Source organism: Lygodium microphyllum, chromosome 30, assembly GCF_053477565.2.
Source record: "Lygodium microphyllum isolate KBCC chromosome 30, Lygodium_microphyllum_v1.1.10, whole genome shotgun sequence".
NCBI lineage: Eukaryota > Viridiplantae > Streptophyta > Polypodiopsida > Schizaeales > Lygodiaceae > Lygodium > Lygodium microphyllum.
The window spans coordinates 44,799,023-44,807,919 of record NC_141164.1 but is presented as its reverse complement, the minus strand read 5'-3'; positions in this window follow the sequence as shown (position 1 = coordinate 44,807,919).

The window sequence follows — 8,897 nt, the reverse complement described above, 5'->3', positions numbered from 1 at the left end:
CTCGATGAAGAAGGCAAAGTAAAAACCAAGAATGCAAAAGACAATGTCTCATCATCTAGGGAAAATCTTTTGTACACCAAAGGAGCTGCTGGACCTAAAGGAAGAGGTCGAGGATTCATCAACAACAATAACAAGGATCGGATTACATGTCACTATTGTGGTAAGACTGGCCATGTAGCCAGTGAATGTTTCCACAAGAAGAGAGCCCAACAATTACAAAGTGATCATCACCAGAACCAATACATGGAAGAAAGAGAAGAAGAAGAATATGCTTCCACTACCATCAACAACTCTAACAGATTGTTTTGAAGAACTTTCATTGTATCTTTCATATGTTTTTTTCCCCATAGTGGATCTTTCTTTTCCTTAGTGAATTTGATTTGTACAACCCTTGCCAAGATGTAAAGTCTCAAGCTTTAACTTGACTAGGCTGCCTATGAGCTAGTCTTCCGGGCCATGTTATCATGAAGGGGGGAAAAAGCCAGCAAGTGTAGGGACTCATCATTTGAGGGGGGGCGTTGAGAAATAGACAAATGATGTATGCTCCAAGAGGAGCTGTCCTAAATCCCATATGCACAGTGAGGAGAGTGGAACAACTCAAAGCCTATAAAGCATTGTACTTGACTATGAAATGAATACAATATCATGATGCTTTGTACTAGACAAATGATGTATGCTCCAAGAGGAGCTGTCCTGAATCCCATATGCACAGTGAGGAGAGTGGAACAACTCAAAGCCTATAAAGCATTGTACTTGACTATGAAATGAATACAATATCATGATGCTTTGTACTTTCAATTAAGTGTCTGTCATTGTCGATTCCACACAAGATTGTGTTTATGAGTCCAAGCTAATCTATCTTGGAACCTAATTCACTTGTGTAATAGTTTGTCTCTACTTGTCCATGTCATTATGAACTTGGTTTACATCTTTGATCCACCATAGCTTGTGTCATGTCCTAGATCCACACCTTTTAACATGGTATCAGAGCCCAGTTGGGCATGGCATAGCTCACACTCTGAATCTCTAGTCTCCCTTAATCTCTAGTGATCTCTAATCAGCCCACATTCAGCTCATATCTTCAGTTTCAACTTCAAATCTCAGTTGAACCTTGTGGCAGCCATAGCCAGCAGCACCCTATCATCTTGAAGCTCCTGTATCTCACTCCACATACCAAATCTCTCTGAGATTCCTTCTGGAAAGTTGTTCTCCACCTCACAAAGCTTCCCTGTATCACATCAATCCATGAGATTTGGCTATCTGGACCTCAGCATTGTCACTATTGTCAGTTGCTGCCATAGCCCCAATTTGTGGCGTGCAGGACATACCTCACTTTGAGCTCTCATATCTCTCAAACCAGGCAATATTTCAGTGTGCTTTCTTTAGGAGTATTGTTCTTCTACTCAAGGAGCTTCTGCCTATCACTTCTAAGCCTGACATTGGATACCTACAATTCTGGCATTGATGAAATTCGACGTTGCTGCCATATCTGCGCCTGGTTATGTTTCGTTGATCTGCGCAAGGACTGCAGTACCCGATCTTGACGATTATCATGGGGCTCTTGTAGAGCATGGAGTAAGCTACATTTCCATAAAAAAAGTTTCCAAAATGATCAACTCTAGCTCTAGATATCTGAAAAAAACCAGACCTGGGTCAAAACCCTAATCCAGGAGGCCATAGCCATCAAGGTGCAAGCTCATTTTTCCTTCAATTTCTCATTCCTTTCAACTGAGGGCACACATTGCCACTCTTATCTGAGTTTGAACTTAGTTCCCAGCAAGATTAACACTTCAAATCAACAAGCAAGAAGAAGATCAAGCACTGACATTCAAATACTAAGCTCAAGAGTAGTATCTATTGATACTCAACTAGTGTCAGTTGACACTAACCTCCTTGTGATAGTTCACAAATCCCCCTTGTTGGTCTTTTCTCAGTTAATTGGAGCTGCTCAACATGGCAGAACTTGAGTAAATAGCAAAGTTCAATGGAGAAGGCTTCCATGCCTGGAAGGAAAAGACCATGTACCACCTGATGCGAAAGAACTTACGGGACTTGTTTGAAGATGATGCAGATAACAAGAAGGAAGATGATGAAGACGGGTTCGTTGAAGAAGACCAGTTCAAATCCAAAGAATGGAAGAAGATGAATAATAAGGCACTAGGCATCATTTCTTGGGGATTAAGTGATGACGTGTTACATCATATATTTGGCATTAGAAATGCTAAAACCGCCTGGGAGGAACTTGATAAAATGTTTGGTACTCAAGCAAAGAATTCAAAGGTAAAACTTCTCATGCAGTTTTATAAACTGGATATCAAAGACAGTGCTTCTATGACCATACACATTAATAAGTTTAAGAGTTTAAAAACTCAACTTGCATATCTTAAAAAGAATATTGAGGAAGATGAAGCAATAGCCGTACTGCTTGCAAGTGTAAACAAGGATCCATATGAAAATCTTGTGTCCACTTTGAGTAATGTTCCAAGCCTCACACTTAAAGATATTGAGCACTCACTACTCGATGAAGAAGGCAAAGTAAAAACCAAGAATGCAAAAGACAATGTCTCATCATCTAGGGAAAATCTTTTGTACACCAAAGGAGCTGCTGGACCTAAAGGAAGAGGTCGAGGATTCATCAACAACAATAACAAGGATCGGATTACATGTCACTATTGTGGTAAGACTGGCCATGTAGCCAGTGAATGTTTCCACAAGAAGAGAGCCCAACAATTACAAAGTGATCATCACCAGAACCAATACATGGAAGAAAGAGAAGAAGAAGAATATGCTTCCACTACCATCAACAACTCTAACAGATTGTTTTGAAGAACTTTCATTGTATCTTTCATATGTTTTTTTCCCCATAGTGGATCTTTCTTTTCCTTAGTGAATTTGATTTGTACAACCCTTGCCAAGATGTAAAGTCTCAAGCTTTAACTTGACTAGGCTGCCTATGAGCTAGTCTTCCGGGCCATGTTATCATGAAGGGGGGAAAAAGCCAGCAAGTGTAGGGACTCATCATTTGAGGGGGGGCGTTGAGAAATAGACAAATGATGTATGCTCCAAGAGGAGCTGTCCTAAATCCCATATGCACAGTGAGGAGAGTGGAACAACTCAAAGCCTATAAAGCATTGTACTTGACTATGAAATGAATACAATATCATGATGCTTTGTACTAGACAAATGATGTATGCTCCAAGAGGAGCTGTCCTGAATCCCATATGCACAGTGAGGAGAGTGGAACAACTCAAAGCCTATAAAGCATTGTACTTGACTATGAAATGAATACAATATCATGATGCTTTGTACTTTCAATTAAGTGTCTGTCATTGTCGATTCCACACAAGATTGTGTTTATGAGTCCAAGCTAATCTATCTTGGAACCTAATTCACTTGTGTAATAGTTTGTCTCTACTTGTCCATGTCATTATGAACTTGGTTTACATCTTTGATCCACCATAGCTTGTGTCATGTCCTAGATCCACACCTTTTAACATGGTATCAGAGCCCAGTTGGGCATGGCATAGCTCACACTCTGAATCTCTAGTCTCCCTTCATCTCTAGTGATCTCTAATCAGCCCACATTCAGCTCATATCTTCAGTTTCAACTTCAAATCTCAGTTGAACCTTGTGGCAGCCATAGCCAGCAGCACCCTATCATCTTGAAGCTCCTGTATCTCACTCCACATACCAAATCTCTCTGAGATTCCTTCTGGAAAGTTGTTCTCCACCTCACAAAGCTTCCCTGTATCACATCAATCCATGAGATTTGGCTATCTGGACCTCAGCATTGTCACTATTGTCAGTTGCTGCCATAGCCCCAATTTGTGGCGTGCAGGACATACCTCACTTTGAGCTCTCATATCTCTCAAACCAGGCAATATTTCAGTGTGCTTTCTTTAGGAGTATTGTTCTTCTACTCAAGGAGCTTCTGCCTATCACTTCTAAGCCTGACATTGGATACCTACAATTCTGGCATTGCTGAAATTCGACGTTGCTGCCATATCTGCGCCTGGTTATGTTTCGTTGATCTGCGCAAGGACTGCAGTACCCGATCTTGACGATTATCATGGGGCTCTTGTAGAGCATGGAGTAAGCTACATTTCCATAAAAAAAGTTTCCAAAATGATCAACTCTAGCTCTAGATATCTGAAAAAAACCAGACCTGGGTCAAAACCCTAATCCAGGAGGCCATAGCCATCAAGGTGCAAGCTCATTTTTCCTTCAATTTCTCATTCCTTTCAACTGAGGGCACACATTGCCACTCTTATCTGAGTTTGAACTTAGTTCCCAGCAAGATTAACACTTCAAATCAACAAGCAAGAAGAAGATCAAGCACTGACATTCAAATACTAAGCTCAAGAGTAGTATCTATTGATACTCAACTAGTGTCAGTTGACACTAACCTCCTTGTGATAGTTCACAAATCCCCCTTGTTGGTCTTTTCTCAGTTAATTGGAGCTGCTCAACATGGCAGAACTTGAGTAAATAGCAAAGTTCAATGGAGAAGGCTTCCATGCCTGGAAGGAAAAGACCATGTACCACCTGATGCGAAAGAACTTACGGGACTTGTTTGAAGATGATGCAGATAACAAGAAGGAAGATGATGAAGACGGGTTCGTTGAAGAAGACCAGTTCAAATCCAAAGAATGGAAGAAGATGAATAATAAGGCACTAGGCATCATTTCTTGGGGATTAAGTGATGACGTGTTACATCATATATTTGGCATTAGAAATGCTAAAACCGCCTGGGAGGAACTTGATAAAATGTTTGGTACTCAAGCAAAGAATTCAAAGGTAAAACTTCTCATGCAGTTTTATAAACTGGATATCAAAGACAGTGCTTCTATGACCATACACATTAATAAGTTTAAGAGTTTAAAAACTCAACTTGCATCTCTTAAAAAGAATATTGAGGAAGATGAAGCAATAGCCGTACTGCTTGCAAGTGTAAACAAGGATCCATATGAAAATCTTGTGTCCACTTTGAGTAATGTTCCAAGCCTCACACTTAAAGATATTGAGCACTCACTACTCGATGAAGAAGGCAAAGTAAAAACCAAGAATGCAAAAGACAATGTCTCATCATCTAGGGAAAATCTTTTGTACACCAAAGGAGCTGCTGGACCTAAAGGAAGAGGTCGAGGATTCATCAACAACAATAACAAGGATCGGATTACATGTCACTATTGTGGTAAGACTGGCCATGTAGCCAGTGAATGTTTCCACAAGAAGAGAGCCCAACAATTACAAAGTGATCATCACCAGAACCAATACATGGAAGAAAGAGAAGAAGAAGAATATGCTTCCACTACCATCAACAACTCTAACAGATTGTTTTGAAGAACTTTCATTGTATCTTTCATATGTTTTTTTCCCCATAGTGGATCTTTCTTTTCCTTAGTGAATTTGATTTGTACAACCCTTGCCAAGATGTAAAGTCTCAAGCTTTAACTTGACTAGGCTGCCTATGAGCTAGTCTTCCGGGCCATGTTATCATGAAGGGGGGAAAAAGCCAGCAAGTGTAGGGACTCATCATTTGAGGGGGGGCGTTGAGAAATAGACAAATGATGTATGCTCCAAGAGGAGCTGTCCTAAATCCCATATGCACAGTGAGGAGAGTGGAACAACTCAAAGCCTATAAAGCATTGTACTTGACTATGAAATGAATACAATATCATGATGCTTTGTACTAGACAAATGATGTATGCTCCAAGAGGAGCTGTCCTGAATCCCATATGCACAGTGAGGAGAGTGGAACAACTCAAAGCCTATAAAGCATTGTACTTGACTATGAAATGAATACAATATCATGATGCTTTGTACTTTCAATTAAGTGTCTGTCATTGTCGATTCCACACAAGATTGTGTTTATGAGTCCAAGCTAATCTATCTTGGAACCTAATTCACTTGTGTAATAGTTTGTCTCTACTTGTCCATGTCATTATGAACTTGGTTTACATCTTTGATCCACCATAGCTTGTGTCATGTCCTAGATCCACACCTTTTAACATGGTATCAGAGCCCAGTTGGGCATGGCATAGCTCACACTCTGAATCTCTAGTCTCCCTTCATCTCTAGTGATCTCTAATCAGCCCACATTCAGCTCATATCTTCAGTTTCAACTTCAAATCTCAGTTGAACCTTGTGGCAGCCATAGCCAGCAGCACCCTATCATCTTGAAGCTCCTGTATCTCACTCCACATACCAAATCTCTCTGAGATTCCTTCTGGAAAGTTGTTCTCCACCTCACAAAGCTTCCCTGTATCACATCAATCCATGAGATTTGGCTATCTGGACCTCAGCATTGTCACTATTGTCAGTTGCTGCCATAGCCCCAATTTGTGGCGTGCAGGACATACCTCACTTTGAGCTCTCATATCTCTCAAACCAGGCAATATTTCAGTGTGCTTTCTTTAGGAGTATTGTTCTTCTACTCAAGGAGCTTCTGCCTATCACTTCTAAGCCTGACATTGGATACCTACAATTCTGGCATTGCTGAAATTCGACGTTGCTGCCATATCTGCGCCTGGTTATGTTTCGTTGATCTGCGCAAGGACTGCAGTACCCGATCTTGACGATTATCATGGGGCTCTTGTAGAGCATGGAGTAAGCTACATTTCCATAAAAAAAGTTTCCAAAATGATCAACTCTAGCTCTAGATATCTGAAAAAAACCAGACCTGGGTCAAAACCCTAATCCAGGAGGCCATAGCCATCAAGGTGCAAGCTCATTTTTCCTTCAATTTCTCATTCCTTTCAACTGAGGGCACACATTGCCACTCTTATCTGAGTTTGAACTTAGTTCCCAGCAAGATTAACACTTCAAATCAACAAGCAAGAAGAAGATCAAGCACTGACATTCAAATACTAAGCTCAAGAGTAGTATCTATTGATACTCAACTAGTGTCAGTTGACACTAACCTCCTTGTGATAGTTCACAAATCCCCCTTGTTGGTCTTTTCTCAGTTAATTGGAGCTGCTCAACATGGCAGAACTTGAGTAAATAGCAAAGTTCAATGGAGAAGGCTTCCATGCCTGGAAGGAAAAGACCATGTACCACCTGATGCGAAAGAACTTACGGGACTTGTTTGAAGATGATGCAGATAACAAGAAGGAAGATGATGAAGACGGGTTCGTTGAAGAAGACCAGTTCAAATCCAAAGAATGGAAGAAGATGAATAATAAGGCACTAGGCATCATTTCTTGGGGATTAAGTGATGACGTGTTACATCATATATTTGGCATTAGAAATGCTAAAACCGCCTGGGAGGAACTTGATAAAATGTTTGGTACTCAAGCAAAGAATTCAAAGGTAAAACTTCTCATGCAGTTTTATAAACTGGATATCAAAGACAGTGCTTCTATGACCATACACATTAATAAGTTTAAGAGTTTAAAAACTCAACTTGCATATCTTAAAAAGAATATTGAGGAAGATGAAGCAATAGCCGTACTGCTTGCAAGTGTAAACAAGGATCCATATGAAAATCTTGTGTCCACTTTGAGTAATGTTCCAAGCCTCACACTTAAAGATATTGAGCACTCACTACTCGATGAAGAAGGCAAAGTAAAAACCAAGAATGCAAAAGACAATGTCTCATCATCTAGGGAAAATCTTTTGTACACCAAAGGAGCTGCTGGACCTAAAGGAAGAGGTCGAGGATTCATCAACAACAATAACAAGGATCGGATTACATGTCACTATTGTGGTAAGACTGGCCATGTAGCCAGTGAATGTTTCCACAAGAAGAGAGCCCAACAATTACAAAGTGATCATCACCAGAACCAATACATGGAAGAAAGAGAAGAAGAAGAATATGCTTCCACTACCATCAACAACTCTAACAGATTGTTTTGAAGAACTTTCATTGTATCTTTCATATGTTTTTTTCCCCATAGTGGATCTTTCTTTTCCTTAGTGAATTTGATTTGTACAACCCTTGCCAAGATGTAAAGTCTCAAGCTTTAACTTGACTAGGCTGCCTATGAGCTAGTCTTCCGGGCCATGTTATCATGAAGGGGGGAAAAAGCCAGCAAGTGTAGGGACTCATCATTTGAGGGGGGGCGTTGAGAAATAGACAAATGATGTATGCTCCAAGAGGAGCTGTCCTAAATCCCATATGCACAGTGAGGAGAGTGGAACAACTCAAAGCCTATAAAGCATTGTACTTGACTATGAAATGAATACAATATCATGATGCTTTGTACTAGACAAATGATGTATGCTCCAAGAGGAGCTGTCCTGAATCCCATATGCACAGTGAGGAGAGTGGAACAACTCAAAGCCTATAAAGCATTGTACTTGACTATGAAATGAATACAATATCATGATGCTTTGTACTTTCAATTAAGTGTCTGTCATTGTCGATTCCACACAAGATTGTGTTTATGAGTCCAAGCTAATCTATCTTGGAACCTAATTCACTTGTGTAATAGTTTGTCTCTACTTGTCCATGTCATTATGAACTTGGTTTACATCTTTGATCCACCATAGCTTGTGTCATGTCCTAGATCCACACCTTTTAACATGGTATCAGAGCCCAGTTGGGCATGGCATAGCTCACACTCTGAATCTCTAGTCTCCCTTCATCTCTAGTGATCTCTAATCAGCCCACATTCAGCTCATATCTTCAGTTTCAACTTCAAATCTCAGTTGAACCTTGTGGCAGCCATAGCCAGCAGCACCCTATCATCTTGAAGCTCCTGTATCTCACTCCACATACCAAATCTCTCTGAGATTCCTTCTGGAAAGTTGTTCTCCACCTCACAAAGCTTCCCTGTATCACATCAATCCATGAGATTTGGCTATCTGGACCTCAGCATTGTCACTATTGTCAGTTGCTGCCATAGCCCCAATTTGTGGCGTGCAGGACATACCTCACTTTGAGCTCTCAT